The 23,451-nt window shown below is 40.0% G+C and overlaps 1 long non-coding RNA gene across 7 annotated transcripts in view; it reads right to left on the bottom strand.

Annotated features, from left to right (window-relative positions):
• LOC131514602 (uncharacterized) overlaps positions 1-23,451 on the bottom strand; it is a 58,608-nt gene that overhangs the window by 24,334 nt on the left and 10,823 nt on the right. Inside the window, exon 3 of one of the 7 annotated variants that reach the window (XR_009263157.1) lies at positions 4,786-4,937. The exons of the other annotated variants lie outside the window; for them this stretch is intronic. This is a non-coding gene — a long non-coding RNA (uncharacterized LOC131514602). The remainder of the gene's footprint in view (positions 1-4,785; positions 4,938-23,451) is intronic. 7 annotated transcript variants of the gene reach the window in all.

Genomic DNA, 23,451 nt, shown 5'->3' with positions numbered 1-23,451 from the left:
TGAGTTCTTACTTTACATGGGACTGATATTTGCAGGAGCCTTTCAGCTGTTTGAGGACATAGCACAGGATGGACATTGGCATCCATGCACTTCTGTCCCAGTTTTGCAAACAAACCCATTTAGCCTCTTGCCAAATTTTCACACTGTGGACGCTGATGCAATGGGCCTCAAAGTATCCAGGCTTGGGGAATAGATTAACGTTGAATGTAAAAGATGGAAGTCACCTCAGAAATCATTCAGTTCAGGAGCCCTCAGTGCTGGGCAGCTTGAACACAAACAAACCAGCAAACAAACAAACAATGCTTAAGGGCCCAGCACATGAAAGATTTAGATCTAATTGATCTTGGGTGGAGTCTCAAGTCTGGGATTAATTTTTTTTTTAATCTCCATTGGGGAGGGGAGATAAAAGTGCAGAGCAATTGAGAGCAATTAATCATCACAAATTTCATTTTATGAGTGAGGGATTTCTTGAGCAGTTAAATGATTTGCTTGCTTACTGCTGCAAACTTAATTAGCTCATTTGAATCAGGACACATTCAATCCAGATCTTCTGACTCTTCACCAGTACACTTCTGTCATATGGAGCTACCTCTCCTCACCACTCTCCTTAGCTGTGTGACCTGGGCAAGTCATACAACTCCTCTGTTACCTTGTCAATCGTACCTGACAAGAACCACCGCAGGATCAACTAATCAATGGAAAACATGCCTGTGCAAATTTAGATAGCGTCGCTAATTCATTATAAATGATCCAAACCACATTGTTCATTTGCGCTGATTAGTGCAATGCTTCCCATCAGCTTTCACTTGGAAAAGTGTTTTCCTCAATTCGTATTTGAAATACCTTGGCATGTTATTCACTCCCAGATTCCGTGTCTTTCTGGAATCTACTGAGAGTTTTTCACACTTCTGTGCCACCATCGAACCCACCCTGAGACACAATCCCTTTTTAATAGTTTTTCAAAGGGAAACAAAAAAAGGAATCCTTAAATAAGTGTTCTACCCCCGTGTCCTGGGCTATGACAGTGCTTTGCGATACCACAAAATAAGAAGCAAGAACAAGTGAAGAGAAAATACTTTCTCCACACTTTCCCGTGGGGACCCAGCCAGCAGCCTGGCCCCTGGGAAGTGGCCCGCGTGCTTTCCTCACCTGCGGCATTCCTGCCCCCATGAGCTCAGCACGGCCCGTTCTCCACACTCCCAGCTGCTGTCTCCATGCCAGCAGAGTGTCCATTCTCAGTGGGTCAGCTCTACACCCAGAGGAAGACTACAGCAGAGGGCAGAGGAAGGCCACACATGGGGTTGTGTGCGGGACCGCCAGTGTGTCTCTGCAGAGCGTATGAACTGGGTTGCCTTGATGCTGGAACTCTAGCTAGTTCTTGGAGTACCCTTTAGAATCTCGACATTGTAGGCCACTGGGGATAGTTGGGTTGTCTGACCGGTGACTACCAGTCTAAGCTCTCAGCTACTAACCTGGGAAAATGCAAAAAGTACCACTGACAAATGCCTAACTGACCCCTGGATACACAGACCCAGAAAGTGCCATTATTTCTAGGCCATCAGGATTTAACTTGATGTTCCACTGGGAATTACAGGGCTTCCTGTGTGATCCTCATTACCGTGAATAACTGAATGTTGGAAGTATGTCAGAGAGTTTCTATGGACAATGTTTTCCACCTATCTTAAAGTGATGGCGGTTTGTAGGAAAATCATTTCATGGAAGGTTCCTAGAACGTGCTGATCTAAGCAGCTAACATCCGTCTCTCTAAATCAAGTCATGCCATGGTTTCAGCTTAATTACCGGAATAGGTGTTCAAGCTAAAATCAGTAAATACCAGAAAGTAAGTATTATCGTAAAACAGATTGCAGTTCCAGTAAAGGTGCTGTCTATGAACAGCACCAGTCTATGAAATGTGCTGGTTACAGATGTCCATCAGCCCCAATCCTAAATGATATAGATTATAGAACAAAAGGGGAGGGTGCCCACAGTAGCCAGGACAGATGCTCCTAGTAAGGCACCACAAATCAAAATCAAATCTAAATGTTCACAAATGATATGTTGTGACCAGGCGGAATAACATCAGACAGACTCGGGTTTTATAACTGCTGTAGGTGACAGTCTTCTCCAGGAAAAAAAGGAAGAGCTCCATTTTTAATTCAATGCCTATTTTTAAAATTTGTTTTATGTTTATTTAGTTTTGAGAGAGAGAGAGAGAGCGAGCAGGGGAGGGGCAGAGAGAGAGGGAGACACAGAATCCAAAGCAGGCTCCAGGCTCTGAGCTGTCAACACAGAGCCTGACACAGGGCTCAAACCCATAAACCCTGAGATCATGATCTGAGCCAAAGTCTGACTGAGCCACCCAGGTGGCCCAATTCAATGCCTGTTCGAAAACCTTCATCTACATCTATATGACTTGCATACAGCAGGCGCCCAGTGATGTGAGCTAAATGAGTCTTGTAGATAGGAAGAGGAGAGAACATGTTCCAAAGAGCTTTCCATCAGACTTGTTGCTCAGCATTGTCTGCCTCCAACTCACAGAGGAGGACCAGCGGAGGGGCGGGTAGGAGGGAAGGCAGGTGGTTGTTTTGCTATGAGAATTTGAATCAAGTTTCCTAAACTTCTGTCCAGTATCTTTATGCAAAACTGGTATCCCTTTCTGGGAGTCTGATCTTTTCACCATTTATTTCCTAATTTCTTTTCCCATATAGGGGGACATAATGATCTCTTTGAACCTGAGGATGTGTTAGGCCTTTTACCCTCAGGCTGTAAACTCCCTGAGAGGGTAGCTGTATTTCTTTCCTAGCATAATAGGTGTTCAACAGATAATTGTGCATTCATGTTAGATGTATGTCTTATGCAACGGCTTCACCAATGAGGCCACTGTCAGCCAAGAGATTTTTCAGTTCATGCCTTTATATTCTGGACACTTTCCCATCGATACAGATGTGCTTCATTTCTCTCTTAATTTATCCTCCTGCCCTCCCTCCCAGTGTCCTCCTCAACCTCACCCCCTTCTATAGCTTAAGGCTCTAGGTCTCACTGCTTTGGGGAGAATTAACTCCTACTTCATTGATATGACTAAAGCTAGTGATAAAGATGTACACAGCTTACCTTGAAAATTTGTTTCAACTTCTAAAAAGTATAATGCCCGTGCCTTCCTCCTGAATTATTTTATTACAATTAAGTTTTTCATAAATGAAAGGAAAATTGGATTGATCCAAATTGGATTGATCCAAATTCTTAGTTCAAGACATGGTCACTAGGGGCTCACGCATACTGTCATCTTAAAACCTTTTGTTTATTTATTTGATAACGTAGTGAACCTTCAAGAACACACTGCCTGACACAAACCCTGGAATGTTGCCAATAACTTAGGTCAGCCAGTGTGTTCCAGTTACCGCCTCCAGTGCACAGGAGCCACTGTCCTGAAGTTTGTCTTTATCTATCATCCCTAGGCTTTTGCAAATGTGGTTTTCATCACATATATGTCTAGATGATATATTGTTTAGTTTAATTGCTTTTTGAACTTTTTGGAAAGGATATCCTGTTGTCTGAGGTACTCTCGCACTTGCCTTTGTCACTCAACACTACCTTCCAATGATTCATCCATGAATCTCCTTTTACAACAAAATAGATTTATCTTTAAATGTAAAAAAAAAAAAAACCCACAAAAGCAAAACCCAAAAACCCACAAAAAACAAAACAGCAAAAAAAAAAAAAAACCCAAATCACCACCTAAAATGCTTATATATTCTCTTGCTATAAATAGTAGGTCCCTGAAATTTAGGTTATGTTAAAGCATAAGACCAACTTCTGTAGAATAATATCTAGAGTAAAATGTGAGACTTTGTCTCATTTATTCTCAGTAACTTCAAGTAAGGCTAATACAAGAATAAATGACCCATTAATGTTCATCTATGTGTCATGCTGTTGCTATTTTCTACTACTTTTTTTTAAACATTTATTTATTTTTGAGAGACAGAGCAAGACAGAGCATAAGCAGGGGAGGGGCAGAGAGAGCAGGGGACACAGAATCCCAAGCAGGCTCCAGGCTCTGAGTTGTCAGTACAGAGCCCAACACAGGGCTTGAACCCACGGGCTGCAAGACCATGACCAGAGCTGAAGTCAGACGCTTAACCGACTGAGCCACCGAGGGACTCCTCTAATACTTTCTATCAATTTGTTACACGAGGTAGGATACAAAAAATAATTTTACTTTAGGGGTGCTTGGGTGGCTCAGTCATTTAAGTGTCTGACTCTTGGTTTCCGCTCAGGTTATGACCTTACCATTGATGGGTTCAAGCCTTGAATCAGGCTCTGCAAGAGACACAGTTCAGAACCTGCTTAGGATTCTCTTTCTCCCTCTCTGCTCCTCCCCAACTCATGGTGTCTCTCTCTCCCTCAAAATAAATAAACAAAAGTTAAAAATTATATATATATATATTTTTTACCTTAATATATACAAACATTTTCTGTGCATCTTTTTAATATGATGCTCAACAATTTGATTCAAAAGATTTCTCCTGTTAGCCTCATATCTAGTCTTTCTAGATTATGAAAATACATCTCAGAAAGGTATTTCTGTTGCCATTTCTTGCCCAAACAGTAGCAAACACCCCTCAAACTTTTCTAGATAAGTTTTCTAGGCTCCATACTATTATAACTCAGAATTAAACTCCCTGGACTCTTTTGGGATTGCTCATTGGAACTTAGTCTTTGAATCTTCTGAGACTTAGCCATTAATAATCTAAGCTGATTCTGTCACTCAGTAGTTGCCCAACTCACCACAGAGCTGCAGCAGCAAATCAATCTGGCCCCAGACGTCCACTCTGCAGGCCTGGAGGAAGCTGGGCAACTCCTCATTCTCCAGCTGGAGGACTCAGACCCTCACACACCAGATCTCTCCTGCCAGGCTATTTGCACAGCAGCATGGAATTCTGATTTAAAAACAAAAAAAAAAAAAAATTAAGCCTCAGGAGCTGGTGTTGAGGTTCTGGCTGTATGAAAGACGAGTCTGAGATATCAGAAATAAAAATACAGGATGAATGGCTGAAAAAAATCCAGAGTCTAGTTCTTGCCTTGGTAATAGTACAGAGGAAATCTCTAAAATGTTAACCAGAGGCTGTGATTCTAACAAAAGAGGAAAGGTTTCTTCGTTTCCTGTGGCCTCAAAGAATAGCTGTAGTTAAGGAAGCAACTTTGAAATGAATTACTTTGATTATATGATTGCAGTCTTCTTGTGTGTTTGGCCAAGACCCTGCTGTGTTCAGCATTCTGGTGGGTGGTAGAGAGGACACAAAGGGAAGAAAAGAAACTAACATTTATTACATGCCCAGCACTGTGTGAGAGACACTTCTCCTTTACAGCTGGGGTAACTGGTGGTCAGACAGGTTACCTAACTGCCATGCTGTATAATAGTTTCAGCACTAGGTCTGAGTGCAAAGCCCATACTCTTTCCATAATAGCATTTCCTACTCTTAAGTAATTTTAGAATCTAATTGAGGAGAAGGGTGCACATGGGCACGTGCGCGCACACACACACACACACACACCCTATAGTATGTTTATTGATGGCCAGGAGACTGGATTGGACGAGAATTGTCACTGGAATGAAAGAAGAGAGGTAGAATCCATACGGAGAAATGCTGGTCCAGGGTTCAAGCTCAAGCTAATAACCATCAGGCAACAGAAGAGAGGCTTAAGTAGGACGGCTTTGTTAAAGACGGATCTTAGAAAAGCTAACCTGATTATAGCAGTCCAGATTTGATAGCAGTGATCATACGACAGAAGAGAAAGTGTCCCATAGGAGGGTCCCATTTTTTTAGAACATGGTACATGGTAAATAAAGGTTTATTAAATGAAAAATGGAGATATTGTGAATGAGGATGCGACAAAACTCAATATATATATGTATATATATATATATATATAGAGAGAGAGAGAGAGAGAGAGAGAGTGAGAGAGAGAGTCATTCAAAAACAGTTCAAAGACAGAAATTGTTCCTTTTATTTCTTTCATATCTTCAGTGCCTATGGCCATCTGGGCACAGAGGGGGTACTTAATAAATACTTTTCTAATCCACTAAATGTCTTTGGAGCATTATCTAAAAAAGACTTATTTTCGTTTACGCAACATCAACTCACCACATGGAAACTCTTTATCTTTTCTGCTCTCATCCACACCCTGCTGGTTGGAAGACTACAGTTAGAGTTCTAAGAGAGTAGGATTTTCTAAAACTGTGGAGGGAACACAGAGCCACTGTGGTGCTACGTTGAAATAGTAAAAGATGCTTTGCAGAAGCCTTAGAGAAGTGTTAATAAAAAACAAAATAAAAGAAAACAACAACAAAACCCCAACCCTCTCTCTCACATGGTCACTACTTCCATTTTTACCTTATGTATTATCTGAAGCCTCACCTCTTCTTCCTTGTAGATATAACTGGTTTGCCCAGAAGCGTCCTTTTCTTTGTGGAACCTAATTTCACCTTTCCAGGTGGTTCTGGTGGGGCTGTCAACAACATCTCCCCATTGCTGAAAGGTGCACTTGACCTGTGAGGGTCAGTCAGACTAGCCACTCTCCCAGCGGAGTAATTTAGCAGCATGACGCAGGGCCAATTACAGTCTTTCATGAGTCTTGTCTCCAGGCCACCCGGCCACAGAGGATCTCTTCTGGAATCACACATTGTAAGAACAGGCTTATAGATGCCCTCAACTATCTTCCCCACCATATGAAAAGACTGCCTTCAGAATGAAGCCATCAACAGAGAAGGCCAAGTTGAGATACAGGAAGAGAGATAGATCCTGGCATCATCTGAGTTCCTGCCTCATTCTGTGCTCACGGTAGGTACCACCCCTGGACTTCCCAGTTGCATGGTCCAGAACTCCCCTTTCTGCTTGCTCTATATAGAGCTTGAGTTCTGTTGAACCTGAAATAAAATCCCCGATGAAAACCCTTCCTCCTTTCGCCACCCCTCCCGATCTGATTATTATTACCCGTCTCTCCTGGTTTCTTTCGCACCTCTGCTAGAAGCTCTTCTGTCAGAAAAACTTCTCTAAGGGTAGAGTTAAATTTCCTATTTTAGGACGCAGAAGCATGTAGAATAATGCACAGTGTGGTAGGTGCTGCTAAATGCAGATACTCTTCTTCGCCTAGATCTGATATATTCCATTTCGTCTTAGAGTGGATTCTCCACCAAGTACTTCAGGGAAGATCTGCTTTCATCCCTGGGGCTGAGCAATCAGGGGGCTCCTTTCCTTTATGGAATGCCCAACCTTTAGTTCTGATTTAATTTTATTTTTTTAAGTTACTTTTCTCCATTTCCTTTGCTGCCCCTTTCTAGAACTCATTTTAAAGACTTTGGGATCTCCTCAAAGTTCCCCTAATTCTACTGCATTTTATTCCCTATCACTAGCTTTTTGTTCCACTTTCTGGGGGGAGATTTGAACTCTATATTTTATGTCTTCTTCTGAGCCTTTCATTTCTGCCATCACAATTTTAATTTCTAAGAATTCTTTTTTGACCTTGAAAGTTGTTTTTATGGCATTTGGGGAATCATACATTGCATAAATCATATTTTGCTGAGGATATCAATGATAGATTTTAGGGAAAACTTTTATTTCCTCATGATTGTTTTGTTCTATATCATTTATGTTGAAGGCTTTTCCACAGGTTCTGAGGATCTGAGGTATTTGCTCACATTTAAGGAGGAGGCCCATGGTGCTTGGGCAGAGCTTGTCAAGGGTGGACCCCCTGCAGTGAGACAGGCTCTTATGTCCCCCAAGGACGAGTTTCCAAACACCAACAGGAAGGCGTCTGCTGGGCTGAGCCTATGGGTGGGAGCTGAGTGCGAAGAAGAGCTAGGGGTGTAAGTGATCAGTTACGGATTTGGTACCCTAACCTTCTGCTTTACCCTCTTTTCAGAATAAACCTCCAATCTCTTGCTTGTGTGGAAAGGGGCTGAAATCCAGGTTATGTGTGGAAGAAGATGAATATGGGGACCTAAATACTTCTTCAGCTGAACTTCACTAGCCTTCTGTTATTAGCTCACAGAAACCTCTCACGCCTGAGCCTTTGCGGGGAGTCTGTGGTGTGAGTCAGGTGGACCGTCCGCTTTCCCTACTCCTGGTTTTGGTTCTGACTCTAAAGATTCTGCTAAGTCTTCCATCTGCTTTCCATTTTCTAAGGTTTTGTTGTTGTTTCACCTCCTCTATTTTCTTAGGCTTCAGGTTTATGCAGTTTTAAGACATCCCTTTTGCCAAAATCCAGTCAAATATTTTCAAGACCGAGAAGGTAGTTCTATATACCATTTTTACCTGAAAGTCTTCTTTCATTATTTTCATGGTATGGAGATCTTGCAAAGAAAATACATCATTTAAGTTATACATATCATAGGTTTAACCCAGACTGGACAACATCTCAGAAGGCAGTGTCTCCTCAGGCTTCACACTCATTTTGAAACAGGACCCAGCGCCAACCCACATTCCTGACAAGCCAGCTGGATCCCATGAAGCCTTAGTGATCAAGATCACTGTTTTCGTACTTTCAACTGAAGACGACACATTGTAGCGAGTGATGCGATAAAAAACAAAAAATGAAAGTTTTCATATGCTATATGAAGAAAAAATAATACTAATTAGAGATAAGATAGAGATTATGGTATGGGACTTAGAGAATAGGCAGATGTGTTTTGACAGTGATTGTACGATGGAGTAAATGAAAGCTCAAAGCCTCAGCCACCACAGGGCTGAGAATGCCTCTGTAGGGACACATAGGGACCCTGGAATATGACAGCTGAGGAGCTGAGCAAGCACGTGGCAAGGCACACTTCATACTACGGCACACTGAAACCCACGGCTGTCACTGCCTCACTTATTCTAGCTTTTTTATACTAACTGTACATTCTAATTATTCATAGTTGATATTTAGGAATATAATTGATTTTGGTGTAAGTTTATATGCAACTACCTTGCTAAATCATGTACTCTATTTGTTTACTTAATTGTAGATAATTTTGAACTTTCTACATATACATGCATGTTATCTGCAAATAATTCATCTCTTCTTTTACTATCTTTATACCTTTTTTTTTTTTTGTCTTGCTCCATTGCACACTAAGGACTTCCATTTCAGTGCTAAAGTAGTGATAGCTGATATCGTTTTGTTCCCAACCTCAGGGGAAAAATTTTCAATATTTCAGCATTAAATATGATGTTTGCTACACATTATCATAGATAATCTTTTATCAAATTAAAGAGCTTCTCTACTATTCTTACTTTGGTACATTTTTGCTTTTTGTTTTGTTTTGTTTTGTTTTGTCTGTTGGTCGTAAGTGGTTGTTGGATTTTATCAAATGCTTTTTGTTGCATCTATTAAAATTATAACATAATGTTTCCCTTTTATTCTGTTAGTATGGTGAATTATTAAGATCAATTTTTTAAATATTAAAGCAAACTTGCATTCCTGGAATAAGCTGAACTTAGTCTTGATATATTATCTCTATCCAGTAGGGATTAAATTTGCTAATATAGTGTTGGGATTGCTCATGAATCTCTCATGAAGTCTATAATCTTTCTTTATTTTAATATACTAATTCGATTTTAGTATAAAGGTTACACAGGCCTCATAAACAAGTCGAGGATAAGGAAGTGTTTCCATTATTCTTTCTCTGGATGACTTTGTATAAAATTAGTATTATTTCCTCTTTAATTATCTGCAAGAATTAATTGTTGAAGCTACTGGAATTAAATATTTCTTTGTGGAAAGACTTCTAATTATACAGCCAATTTAGTTAATAACAGATACTCATCTTCTCTAATTTTTAGTGTCAGTCAGTATTGGTAATTTTTTGTGGGGGATTTTGTCTTTTTCATCTAATTGCTTTAATGTATTGACATAACATTTTTCATAATATTACTATACATATTTTATGTCAGTAGGTTCTGTAGTCTCCTCTCTCTCATTCTTGATATTGGTAAATTGTTGCTTGTCTTTTTTTTCTTGATCAGTTTTACTATATGCCACATAATTGTATTAGTTTTTTCAAATAATCAACTTTTGGCTTTTTTGCTTTCATTAATATACATCTGTTTCCTATTTCAGGACCTTTCATTCTTATCCTGATTTATTTCTTCTTACTGTTTTTCAAACTTTTACTCAAGTTTGAGTGTATTATATTTTAATTATTTTGATCAAAATTACTCCTAACTTCTGATGTGATTCCTTTGATCAATGGGTTGTTTTTGAGAAGCATATTGCTTAATTTTAGAAGAGTTGATGAATATTCTAGTCATCTTTTTTATCTTGATTTCTAGTTTAATTCCTGGTTAATAAATTCTGTGGTGAGAGAAACTACTCTAAACTCAAAGCTTTGAAATTTGGTAAGACTTGCTTTATGGCCCAGCAGATATTCAATTCTTGTCCAAGTTCCTTTTGAGTATTTTGTTGCTTTGTGTAGTGTTCTGTATATGTTAATTAAATGCAGTTATTAATCATGCTGTTAAGGTATCATATATTTTAATTTTTTGGCTTGTTTTTAATCAGCACTGAGAGATGTATTAAAATCTCCCACTATTACAGTGGATTTGGTTATTTCTTCTTGTAGTGCTAAGTTTTGATTTATACATTTTGAATTTATGTTATCATATGCTTACAAATTTAAAATTGTTATATTTTCCTAATGAATGACCATCTATCTTTAAGAAATATCTCCCTGGGGCGCCTGGGTGGCGCAGTCGGTTAAGCGTCCGACTTCAGCCAGGTCACGATCTCGCGGTCCGTGAGTTCGAGCCCCGCGTCGGGCTCTGGGCTGATGGCTCGGAGCCTGGAGCCTGTTTCCGATTCTGTGTCTCCCTCTCTCTCTGCCCCTCCCCCGTTCATGCTCTGTCTCTCTCTGTCCCAAAAATAAATAAAAAACGTTGAAAAAAAAAAATTTAAAAAAAAAAAAAAGAAATATCTCCCTTTATTTCTAATACTACTACTTTCTCAATCTACCTTTCTTTGTAATTAATTTATAAAGTAAGTAATTTATAGTTGGGTTTTGCTTTTTAAAAAACCCAGCCTATCACTATATTTTTTCTTGAAGTTATTTTATAAACCAAGACAGTATATATAATCACATACTCTCTGTTGTCTCTAAAAAGGCATATAGTATGAATCCAACAAAATTATTAAGTTCAACTCTCAAATGGCAATAAAACTCCATTTATTCTCTTCTTTTCCTTTGTGTAATTATTGTAATGTGTTTTGTGTTTAGGTATAGTATATTTATAGCATTAGATATTTAGGTATTATAGGTAAAATCTGTTTATTTCTTATTTTTAAAATCTTTTTATATTTTCTATTTCTCTTCAGCTTTCATCCTTTGTGCTAACTGCTCTGCCGCTATTTCTAGTTTCGTGTTTGCTTTTGGAATGATCTTATCCTTTATTTCAAATTACTTCTTGAATTCTGTCACTTCATTACTAAATTTTTTCCATTCTGACTTTTGTTCTTCCAGCTCTTGCAATATATTCTCAATTTTTAAAATATTTTTTGAAATAGTATATGACAGTTTTTTTCTGTTTTTAAATGTGTTTGTAATATTTAACTTTAATGATTTGTCTCTCATTTTAATGTGAATTTAATATTCATGAACTTTTATAAAGAAGCAAACTTCAAGATAGATTTCAGAGTTTCTTTTCATGTTCTTGTGTCATGTTAAAAAAAAAAAAAAACAACAACAAAACCTGGCAGCTCTTTTTGAGGTTTTCTAGCTCGGTTTTCCTCCCCCATTTTAATCTGAACCTTCTCTTTCCTTCCTCTCTATTGTCTCTGTCCTCAGCTTTTATTCAGATCTAATTTTTTTCTCCTCACTGTGGGGTTCTGTTATGAATGGAATCATGACTAGTCCACTTTAGGAGTTCGCAAGGACCGGTCTGCTCCGTCCCTCCAGTCCTTATCACCAGACTGTTTGCACTGCTGTTGAATTGGGCAAAATCTCTCCTGGCTGCACTTGTCATGAATATGAATGAATGTGGTTTATGTGGGGACGCTCTGGTCCTCAGGTCTGACAGATGTCTGGTACTTCCCTATGCTTCTTCTCACATGGAAGCTAGTAACTGCTAGGTCTTGTGGCTATTAGTAATCTGTTCCTATATTCTTGTATTTTGAAGTTAACAGGGATATTCCGTCACCCGTTGTGTTGTTTGTGGATTTTTTATGTTGCTGTCTAGTTGTCTATCTCTTTTTATGTGGTATTTGGGAAGATCCAAAAATTATGTTGCCACCTCTGCCCCCAGTCATCTCAGATTTCCTCCAAATAAGTTAGCAGTTCAAATGTAGTTTTTCTCTCTAAAGTCCTTACGAATTACATAGAAAGTTCCCATGACTTGGAAACTTATAAACATTTTTATAATATCTGCATTTATTACAGGAGAAGCTTTATTGCCTTGGGAAAAATTATAAAATGAATCCACAGTAATTTATAGTTGATTCACAACCCACAAATCATAAATTACTACCTAAAATGAGTTTTTAAATAAAATTTTTATTGATCTTTAGGATAAGGGAAATGACATAAAACCCAACAATGTCAGCAACGTTGTTGCTGGCAATTAATATTTTCTCAGAGTTTATATGTCCTACACACGTTCTGATTGGATTTATATGGATTGATTTATTTAATCCTCACACCAATCTTATAGGACAGGACTTACTGTTATTTTCATATTATGGATGATAAAACTGAGGCACAAGGAGGTTAAATAGTTAGCAATAATCACACAGTCACACAGAGGTAAGTAGGTACCAGCCCACTACTCTACTGTCTTCAAACATGTACTATCAGAAAGAAATATCTTCCAAAAATGGTTTAGAGGGCAAATTTTATTCTTCAGGTACTGTCATTGGAGTAAAATATGCATTTAAAAAATCAATATGGGATTTATAGAACAGAGTTGAATGTAATCCTGAGTAATTCTACATGTATCTTGAGTCAAGCTAGAATGCTCTCCTAGGCACACAACTTCCTCTCTTCTTGGCTTTTTCTACACTTAGAACAACAGAAAATGGCATCAAGAGTAGGTAGGGAGTCATGGCAACCTTAATTCTGTCGCTTGATCCTGAGAACCAACATGTTTCTGCCTGGTTTTCAGAAGTGTATAAAGAGGAGTTAGGCAAGCAGCAGGGAAATCGATGTTCTCACCTCACCTGAAACTCTGGGCTGTGCCTGCATAACAGCAGACCACCAAGATTTCAGGTGAACAAGTTCCTCCTTGACTCATACAAATGGGTCTTGACTTTCAATAACAAGGGGTTAATTTAGACAGACATCAGAAACCAACGCAGGCCCCAGTCACAGAGAGAGCCAGGAAAGACCGGAACCAGCAGCTTCTCCTGCAGGAGGCTGTGGTCTGCGTTCCACTCATCTGTTAGTTTTCCTGGTATGTTTTACACATCTTAATTTGTCCCTGTCTCCAAACAACCCACAAAGCAGATAAGAGCATTTTAAATATATATTTCCTTAAGCTTTTTAATAAGAAAGCATACATGACTTCTCTGCCCCTAAAAGACTTTCAAAGTCTGTAGGCTTTGAAGATACAGAGAGACAGCAAGGTAGAGGCAATTAGGAGAGAATGGGAAGACTCTTCCCCACTCTCCTCCACACAACTTCCCTCAGACCTCTCAGCCTTTATCTACAGATATTACGGAAATATGCAAGACAGAGTTCCTGAAAGGGGCCCTGGAGAGGAGTAGGTTCTGAATGATGGCATCAGAAACGGAAGGAGGGGGTAGCACTGTGAGTGAAATACCCACCCAGGTTCATGTATGGTGGAAATGTATGCATTTCATTCATAGATTATGTCTTCTAATGAACTGCCACTCTAGGAATTTTGCTTCTTTTTGTGCATCTTTCTTTTTTTTTTTTTTTTTTGTGCATCTTTCTAATACCTTAATTTTTGGAAGGAATGGAGAATACGTTGGCAGTAAGTCAGAAGATGGAGTAAAACAACTTTTTATTTTTCCTCTCAAATTGCCCATCAGTCCATACTAAAGCCATCATAGCTCAATGTCAAGGATCTTCTCCTTTTCTGTCTCCCTCTCCTTTAATCACCTCCCAGACAGTCCAGGCTACATTTTCACCTCTCTACCTCTACCCCAAGGTATTAGATTTCACTAATGTTTTACTGTCTGGATTCCGCAGCTCTTTCTCATGGAGCTAGGGAGTGAAGGTGGGAGGGTTTTAAATTCTTCAGATACTTTGAAGCAACATTTACAAGGTAAACATACCCCTATCTCTTATAATATGACCACTTCTCTCAGCATAATGCTAAGGCATTATTGTCACATGGTACCTTTATTCCACTGTGTCAAATATCTACTTCTAATGCTCTAGATTGACATGGGCAGCACTCAGAGAGATAGATGAGCCAGCTCTTCCCCCTGCCCCACTATGAAAAGGGTTCAGGAGGAGGAAAGCCCTTCCTACCTGGTGCAGCCTTTGAAATCCAGCACAGGTGTTTTGCTAAAGCTCACCAGCCAGGAAATAATTTCCACAAAAGCTAGAAAACGCAGGTTGCAAAGTTCGTCCAGGTTGCTCATGCAAAGACATGGAATACACTAGTTAAGCAAAACAGACCATCTAGTCAAATGGCAGAAAAATTGATTTGGGGCGGTGATTGACAGGGCTAATGGCCAATGATGGAAGCCCCCTGGACAATTCCTTTCCCCCAGGGTTTTCGCCTTTTCTGCTAAAGGTTTTCCTGCCTTTCGCCGTGGACCATTTTTATGAATCCCTATGCAGTACCAGGTGCTTGGTACATGTTAACATGCTTATCTGTGGAATGTCATCTTTGTAAATCTGAAGGCTGCTTATAATTAAGGGTAGTTACACCAAGGATGGAATATATAAAGAAGCACGAGTAGTAACAGAACACTCTTTAAAAGATTAGCTCCTGAATATCCTATGTTTTTTCGCAGACATATAATTGCATTATCTATGCTTTCTTCAGGAGACCTAAGTGTGTCCTAAAGTAACTACTGTATCTGAGGCTGGAAATAATAGCCACATCATCCTCTTTCTCCCCTCTCTGCTGCGTCCCAGGAGGCTGAGGCAATACCAGTAATGGAGACACTGGGATACGGGCAAGATACACATTTAACAAGTCCCATGAAGGAAAGCGTGTTTGCTGTGTCACTATGCTCTTCAGAGTCAACTGGGATGATGGCAAAGGGCAACTGTCTTACGACCCTTTACTTTAGTGCAGAAAAACATCCTCCGTGGTCAGAGTTACTCACTTTATACAGGGCAATCATCAAAACACTTCTAAATATCATAATTCACCACTATAGAGACTGTGTTATTAGAGAAAATACAATTCTTAAGGTAGAATAAGAGGTCAGAGTTAACATGTCATAACAATGCACATATTGCAGTGACCTGAACTTGCTGTTTAAAATGAAAATTGAGTATAAGCTTTTTCTGTTACATTAACGATCATGTAATCCTCTAAAGGTGGCTTTTACACCATGAAAGATTTAACATTTTCTAGTACATATTAGGAATATTCTTAAATTGAATCTTTTCTTTTATGAGTAGAATGACACCTACTCTTCCTTAAAGCTGCTCCTTTGGAGACCAGTGAGCATACTGGACATGTATTGGTTGACCACTGGTATAGAAAAACCATTCAATTGGCTAAGCGCTTTTCAATAAGCATTTCTTGACCACCTACTTTGTGCTGAGCACAGTGAGTGAGACAAAATGAGTCAAAGATCCAGAATATATATGCCTTTCCGAAGAATATACACTCACTGGGAAAACAGCAAGTGTTAAAAAAAATAGAACGTAAGACAAGGCAGAATATGGAGTAGACATAATAAATACCATGGGAGACATTGCAATGAGGAGACCAGGAATGTTAGGGGAGGCCAGGAGTTTGGCAAGAAGGTAGAGAAACCATTCTGGGCAAAATGCCAGAGGGCAAAAGAGCATGGTAGTTGTAGGGCACAGTGAAGAACCTCGATAAATAAGGTTATTCTCATAAGGAAGGGTCAGATGATAAGAAAATTTCAATTCCAGAAAAATGGATTTTTCAGTTGATCCCATAAACAATGGAGTCAGAGTAGTGAAAATGAACCATGCAAGTGGGTGGCAGTGTAGAGAGAAGAGACTCAAAGATTAAGCATGAGCAAACATGAACATTTAGAGCAGGGCTTTTGCAGTAATATACCCATTACGTGAGTAGACGTTATGGTGAAGTCCATGGGGCTACACAGAAAAAATAAAACTGGGAATATGAGGGAAGGGCTGATGGATGACAGGGTTGAAAGAAAATCAAGTGCTAAAGATCAGTCCATAGGACAGGGCCTGACAGAGTTAAACAAGGGTTTTCCAATGCAAGGTGTTTGAAAAGGTGGCTAAGAAGTAAGTCTCAGATTCTGAGCCGGGGCGGCTGAGACTTTGAGAGAGAATAAATAAGAGACAGTAGTGGCACAAACACCCTCATGTTGGCTCAGCTGAGACCACACGAAATTGAAATTATGATTACCCAAGGTCAGTTCACTTAATTCAGCAAATCAGGTTTTTAAAAAATCCATCTGACTAGTTTAAGGATACCTAGGAGAGACAGCCGCTTCCCCATACTCGCCTTCTTACCCCCTTGTTTTGGGTATTGTGGAGAACTCGAATCATGAATGAAGAAGGACAAAGCCTTATCAGGGACTGTGGAATATGCTAACCTTTCCTACATTCTCTTCTTTTACAGAAAAGATTGCTGATGGAGCGGACCATATACTTTCAAGGAATAAATATTCTCCATAGGATCATTTGCAAAGGCCAATAAGAAAGAGGACTTCTCATGGAACAACGTGTGGCTTTTCCTAAGCACAAGAAGCCGTTCCTGCCAGGGCATTTCTGCTCACCCCTCACTAGCCTTCTGAATAGCTGTCACTCTCTCTCTTTTCCTGCTCCTGCTTTTAAACCATTTCTTTACTGTTATTACCTCAGCTCAAAGCTCCCATAATAGCTTTTTCCTTAAGCACAAGGACATGGAAATCAGAGCGACGATCACAACCGAACAGCTCTGCTGGCGTGAAGGATGGGAAATGCTGGCCTGTGATGACAAACGGGCAGACACACAGTATTATGTCAGAACGGGAGACCCAGGCCACAGCCTCATTCTCGCAATCCGATGCTCTTGTTTTATTTTCAAGCCTGTAAGCTCACAATATTTCCTTGAAGGGGACTGTTCTCGTATGAAAGTCAAAACAAGCAATATTTAGTCTGAGGCTATCAATCATTAATAATTGAATACTGCTTGCACAGCTCCAGGTTGCTGGTGCCATAGAGGTGTTATTCCTGGATGCACTATTTGTATGTGGTCACTGGATCTTCTAATTAAAAACTTCAATAGGGGAGGATTTGAAAAGTATGAAGGTGCTGCCACCTTGAGGATTCTTCCTGCCTGGTTGGAGATTTACCTTTAAAGCAAGGGTAGATTCGGGGTGATATCATTTTATTCGATGAAGAAATTGAACAAACTTGGAATTCCCCAGTTGGGGATGTTGCGGAACCTGGGGACAAGCATCCCGAGGGCTGGCTACACTCTTCAGCCGTACGTCTCAGCACTAGGTGCCACAGGCACCCATCAGAGGCAGTCTTTTGAATTTTCCTTGCCGATGACGGCTCAGACTCACACAAATCTTATCATACAACCCCTCTTTTTTTCCCACCTCCACCTCCCACTTCTCCCATGAGAAGTATAAAATGGCTGGAGAAAAAAAATGATAGGATTCTATTTCACTGAGGCTGAAAATGACATAAAACGAGCAGATAATTTAAAATACAGATTTAATCACAGATAAAGAACTACAAACCCCCCACCTATCCAACTCTCCTAAATGCTGTCAACTCTTTCTGCATTAGTGCTTTAACTACAATAATAGTGCCCTAAAAATGCCCTGCTCAGAAAACAGAGGCATTAGAGATGGATGGGATCCCATTCCCTAAATTTATAACAAGGGGCAGGATGGTTGCCAAATTCATTATCTACAAATGAAAAGGCAATGAAGTGTATTATCAAAGGTATTCTTTTTTTTTTTTTAATAATTTTTTTTTTCAACGTTTTTTATTTATTTTGGGACAGAGAGAGACAGAGCATGAACGGGGGAGGGGCAGAGAGAGAGGGAGACACAGAATCCGAAACAGGCTCCAGGCTCCGAGCCATCGGCCCAGAGCCTGACGCGGGGCTCGAACTCACGGACCGCGAGATCGTGACCTGGCTGAAGTCGGACGCTTAACCGACTGCGCCACCCAGGCGCCCCATCAAAGGTATTCTTTACCAACTAGCCCCCATTTGATGAGATTTAGTTCTATGTACATTAGACTGATGTATTTTTGAAAAATCAACCTAAACAGGAGGCTGTTACTTTGGGGGAAATTTTTTGTATTTCTTGGCTTTCAGAAGCCCTACTCATTAAACCTTTAGTATGTTCCCCATGAATTCTTCAGAACATGTTTACCGAGATGCCTGCCTTCCGCTTGCTGAGAAAAAGACTTGAACTTCTATTGAACCTGAGGCTTCAGCACAACTATGGGGCAGAAGTGGTTCCATTTCCCCATTAAAAAGCTTTCATTTGCAAGCCACAGATGAAATTTCATCTGCTTTGCATCAGCGTAGTTTTAACTTGAGAGAACTTGGCACCGCAAACCTCACCCCCATTACTGGTGTTCCCCTTCTGATGGGAAATAATACATTTACGGCTTAGTCTTTATTTCGTTTGTGTGCAAAATAAATAAATTAATTAAACACAGTGGTGCCCTCACAATTTTTCGCCCCTCATTCAAAGCTTGGTCTGGGCTGCTCTCAACTGAGTGTCTCTAGAGTAACAGCCACATGTGGTTTTTGGTCTTTGCGTACTTTGCCAAGCAACCTGGAACTCTGTTGGCACCTACAAGCACCCTCCTGGAGGGCTGAAAATCCACTTCCACAGAAAACACTGTTTTTTATATATGAAAATAAAATGGCCCATTTCAAGTTTTTTCTTAGAAAATGTAATCACAGGACAAATAAGCTTTCTCTTTCTCCATGTTCTTTTAACAAAGGTGCGACCCAGGGGGTACTTACTAGACCCGAAATGCAGTTTAATTTGAGGGGCCCGGAATCGTCTTAATGGGACACTGATAGCCATGTACAGAGCTCCTTGGGGATCACTGCAGGACACATCTACGCAATAATAAGTTTTTTGAGAACAGGAGCTGGTCTCTCGCATTTGGAGACTATGTATTTATTGAATAAGGATATAGAAGAATGAGAGAGAAAAAAGAGAAAAGAAAGAGTGCTACTTGCTGGAGAGTGGTTGAGTGCTACCACAATTACCATTGCTCAGAGAGCGCCAGGCACCGAGGGGGGGGCGGGCCCTGAATGCCTGTCTTCATCCCTTGCCCAGAGCAATAGATTCAAGAATTAACCATTTCCAGTTCTCTATGTATAGAATGCAGAAGTAGTGGTAAAGTGAATGCACAAGCAACTGGAATAAGCCCCCGTTTCATTCCTGCCTTCCTCTTTTGGAGAGGAACTTTTCATCTTCCTGAACCAAGTTCTTGTAACTTAGCTATCCTTAACCATTAGCATTTGCAACTTACCTTAGCTATTACCATTAAAATAAGTGTCTGAGTCAACGTTTATTCTTCCAGGACAGAGAAATGGTTTGGCCATAGAGTATTGAGCCGAACTGAATAGATTTTATCATATAACAGAAAGAGGGCAAATCTTTGCAAAGAGTATACTATAGACATTTTCCACTCAAGTGAAATTTAAAAAGCAAAATGTTCAACTTGTTTTGTAAAGCTAAAAATAAAAGAAGGGAAAAACGCCATCATTGAACTCCTTGACAGATTAAGTCACACTACATCACGGATAGTGTGACTCACATTCCAAACTGTTATCATATCCCACTATTAGAAGCACTTCTTAAAATATCTTAACATTTAACTCAGTGATAAAATCAATTACATGTTATTCATTCTATCTCTTTTCTTCATCTGAAAACAGAAACAAAATGTGACTTAGAATGTAACCACCAATGCGGAGAGCCAGAATTATGAGAATTTCAAGATAAGCAATTCACTTAATCCTATGAATTTATGTCACTGCGTTTAGATTATAATAACATAATAATGGTAACTGGAACCAGGTCTTGTGTGAGAAGCTTCGGGTCCACCACCTCATTTAGTCCTCGGGCATTCTGAGGAAGTCACTCTTACAATTTCATTTTCTTCTGACACTCAACGAGACCATACAACTTCTCCTGAGTGATACAACAGTAAATGGCCAATCAAAATTCAGACAGCCATGGGGCGCCTGGGTGGCGCAGTCGGTTAAGCGTCCGACTTCAGCCAGGTCACGATCTCGCGGTCCGTGAGTTCGAGCCCCGCGTCAGGCTCTGGGCTGATGGCTCGGAGCCTGGAGCCTGTTTCCGATTCTGTGTCTCCCTCTCTCTCTGCCCCTCCCCCGTTCATGCTCTGTCTCTCTCTGTCCCAAAAATAAATTAAAAACGTTGAAAAAAAAAAATTAACAAAATTCAGACAGCCAGAGTCCAGCACCAGAAACCTCCCTGTGAGCCTCCACGCAGTAAAGATCACCCAGTTATAATCACTCACCTACTCTATTTCCATTTCAAGATTCTTATTTACAGTGACTATTAACCTTAGCTCACAGGGTCCTTTGAGTGGTGACTTTTGGCATCTACCATGCCTAAATTCGTTTAGGGAAGTTCTAAAAGAATTTGCTCGTTTTTTTTCTTTTTCTAAGTTACTGGGAATGGAGAAACAGATCAATTTAAACTACCAAATCTATAAAACATCAAAAGAATTTTATTTTAAATGAGCCAAGTCTGCATAATATAGTTTTCTTTAAGTGTTTATTTATTTGGGGCAGGGGGTGGGGGGAAGCCAGGGCAGAGAGGGAGGGAGGGAGAGAATCCCAAGCAGGTTCCGAGCTGTCAGCGCAGAGCTGGACTGGGGCTCAAACTCACGAACAGTGAGATCATGACCTGAGCTGAAACCAAGAGTTAGATGCTGAACCGACTGAGCCACCCAGGTGCCCCTGCAGTATAGTTTTTAGGTCTAAAAGAGGAAGACTGAGTGAAAGAACCAGCAGTTGAACAACGCATTCATTCTGCACTCTGTTAAGCTTCCAAAAAAAGGAAAAAAGCTTAAGGATAAAACTAGTAAACTTTGTTGTAGTTTTATAATATTGGCAAGAGGGAACAGCCTTCTGGCTTTAGAACTGATGCTAGTTAGGAAGAGATCCCTAGAACATTGTTATAATGGTAATGGCAGTACGTCTCTTACAACTTTGTCATACGAAGAACAAAGGGAACTACATAAACCCCATGTCCTCAACTTACTCGTGTGGATCATCACAGCCTCAGTCTACCCACGAATTTGTAGCATGTGTTGTAATTAATGAGCAGCTTGTAGTGTGCCTCTTACAGATTTATCATTCATTGTAGATGTTAACTATCACAACAAGTAAAGAAAGAGGGTTGAAAGAGTTCCAAAAAATTGTTCACGGTTCACATAGCGGACAGGCATGTGTAAGGTCAATTTACAACAGAGGGCAGAGGTTGCCATGAGAGCTGTTCCCTTCATTTTATTTAAAAAAAAAAAAAAATAGGCACGGCAGACTTAGGAAGTCATTTTAATGACCTTATTAAAAGCTTTATTTGGTAAGTAGTGGTATACAATATATTTTAGTTTTTCTGTAACTAAAATAAATAATAAATAAAAATTCTTAGAAGTTTTGTGATGACATAATAAAAGCAAACATAAGAGGTTTTGTTCACCTCAAAATGATCCATCTAATGCTTTTTACTCACTCCCTCCCCCCAGTATTGAAGTGAAGGTTTGCAGGGCGCCCTCAGACACAACATTTTCCACTAGGAAAAAAAGGATCTTGATGCTCTTCAAAAGTAAGATAACATTTAATTTTTTTTTAATGTTTATTTTTGAGAGAGACAGAGACAGAGCTTGAGCGGGGGAGGGGCAGAGAGAGAGGGAGACACAGAATTGGAAGCAGGCTGCAGGCTCTGAGCTGTCAGCACAGAGCCCGATGTGGGAGCTCGAACCCATGGACCATGAGATCATGACCTGAGCCGAAGTCGGACTCCCAGCCGACTAAGCCACCCAGGCACCCCCAAAAGTAAGATAACATTTAAATGCAGATTGCCCACATTGTTTTCTTTTCATATATAGAAAAACAAATGTGTGTGTGTGTGTGTGTGTGTGTGTGTGTGTTTCCACAAAACACTAACTCCATTCCTATATTTCCTGCAGAACCCTGGAGAAATATCAACCCTTCCTTGCTTTCTCAATATTCCTTGGCTTCAAGTGGCTTCCAGTACTTTTCATATTCCCCTCAAACCCTGGGAGAGTTTGACAACAGTTTCACCGACTAGAATTTTAAATATCAAATTTGTGAAGATCATGATATTATTTATAGACTATGTATAAAATGTACCTGAAACATTTTCCTACCTTTAAAATTAGATGAATGCGGTCTAATTTTAAATTATATTTGGCTAAGGGTGCTTTTGTTGCTTGGGATTTTATTTATGATCTAGGCTGTGGCCATCGTTTGAATAAGATGCCTTGCCTGTGAAGAGCTTGGCCTGATGAAAGGGATAAATCACCTCTTATTCATGATGCTGCATACAACATGACATAAGCCACCTTGCTGCTTATTCTGGGCACTTCATTATTCCCATTGCTGTCAGACTCCTTGGTAATCCTGTTTTAGAAACCTGAACAAACTTGAAGAGTCACAGAGCACTGAGACACTCCTTCCCTGAAAGGTAGTTGGATAAGCAACCTCTTCTCTCAGACAAGTATAAGGAACTTGGCTTATTCATACACTTGGCCATCTTTAACCATTTTTAGACAAGCAAGCCCACCTTCCCTTTGCAGGGTTTTGAGGGTGAATTTTCTTGCGTGTTTGCACTGGCTCCTTCATCGATGTATTTTCCTTTCTAACAAAATACCATCACCTTGTGTCAGCTTCTTTACCCATGGCCTGACTCTTCCGTAAGAAATGATTCCTGGGATGGTCAAAGGGGCGGTCTGTCTCACACATCATCATGAAGAACTCTTCAATCTGGAAGCTATGTTTCAAATCCTCCTTCCAAAATAATTGGGTTTTTTTTAGAAAATAGCCAACAGTAACTTTCACTACTATGTTTTACTGAAAGGAAGTCTCCTGGCCTACACAATAAAAACAGAGAAACAACTCCCTCCCTGCCAAAGACACAGTTAAGTGACATCCAGGAGAGGCAGTGGCCTAAGGTGGAAAGAGCTCCTGAGTAGAACACGGGCTGCCTACTAGACTGGGTGACCTTGAGTAAACACTGAACTACTCTGAGCCTCTAGAAAATGAGGATCTATGTGAGGTGATCCCTAAAACTGTCTCCAGTCTT

The sequence above is a fragment of the Neofelis nebulosa genome, chromosome 6, assembly GCF_028018385.1.
Source record: "Neofelis nebulosa isolate mNeoNeb1 chromosome 6, mNeoNeb1.pri, whole genome shotgun sequence".
Taxonomy (NCBI): domain Eukaryota; kingdom Metazoa; phylum Chordata; class Mammalia; order Carnivora; family Felidae; genus Neofelis; species Neofelis nebulosa.
This window is presented reverse-complemented; position numbering and strand designations above follow the sequence as displayed.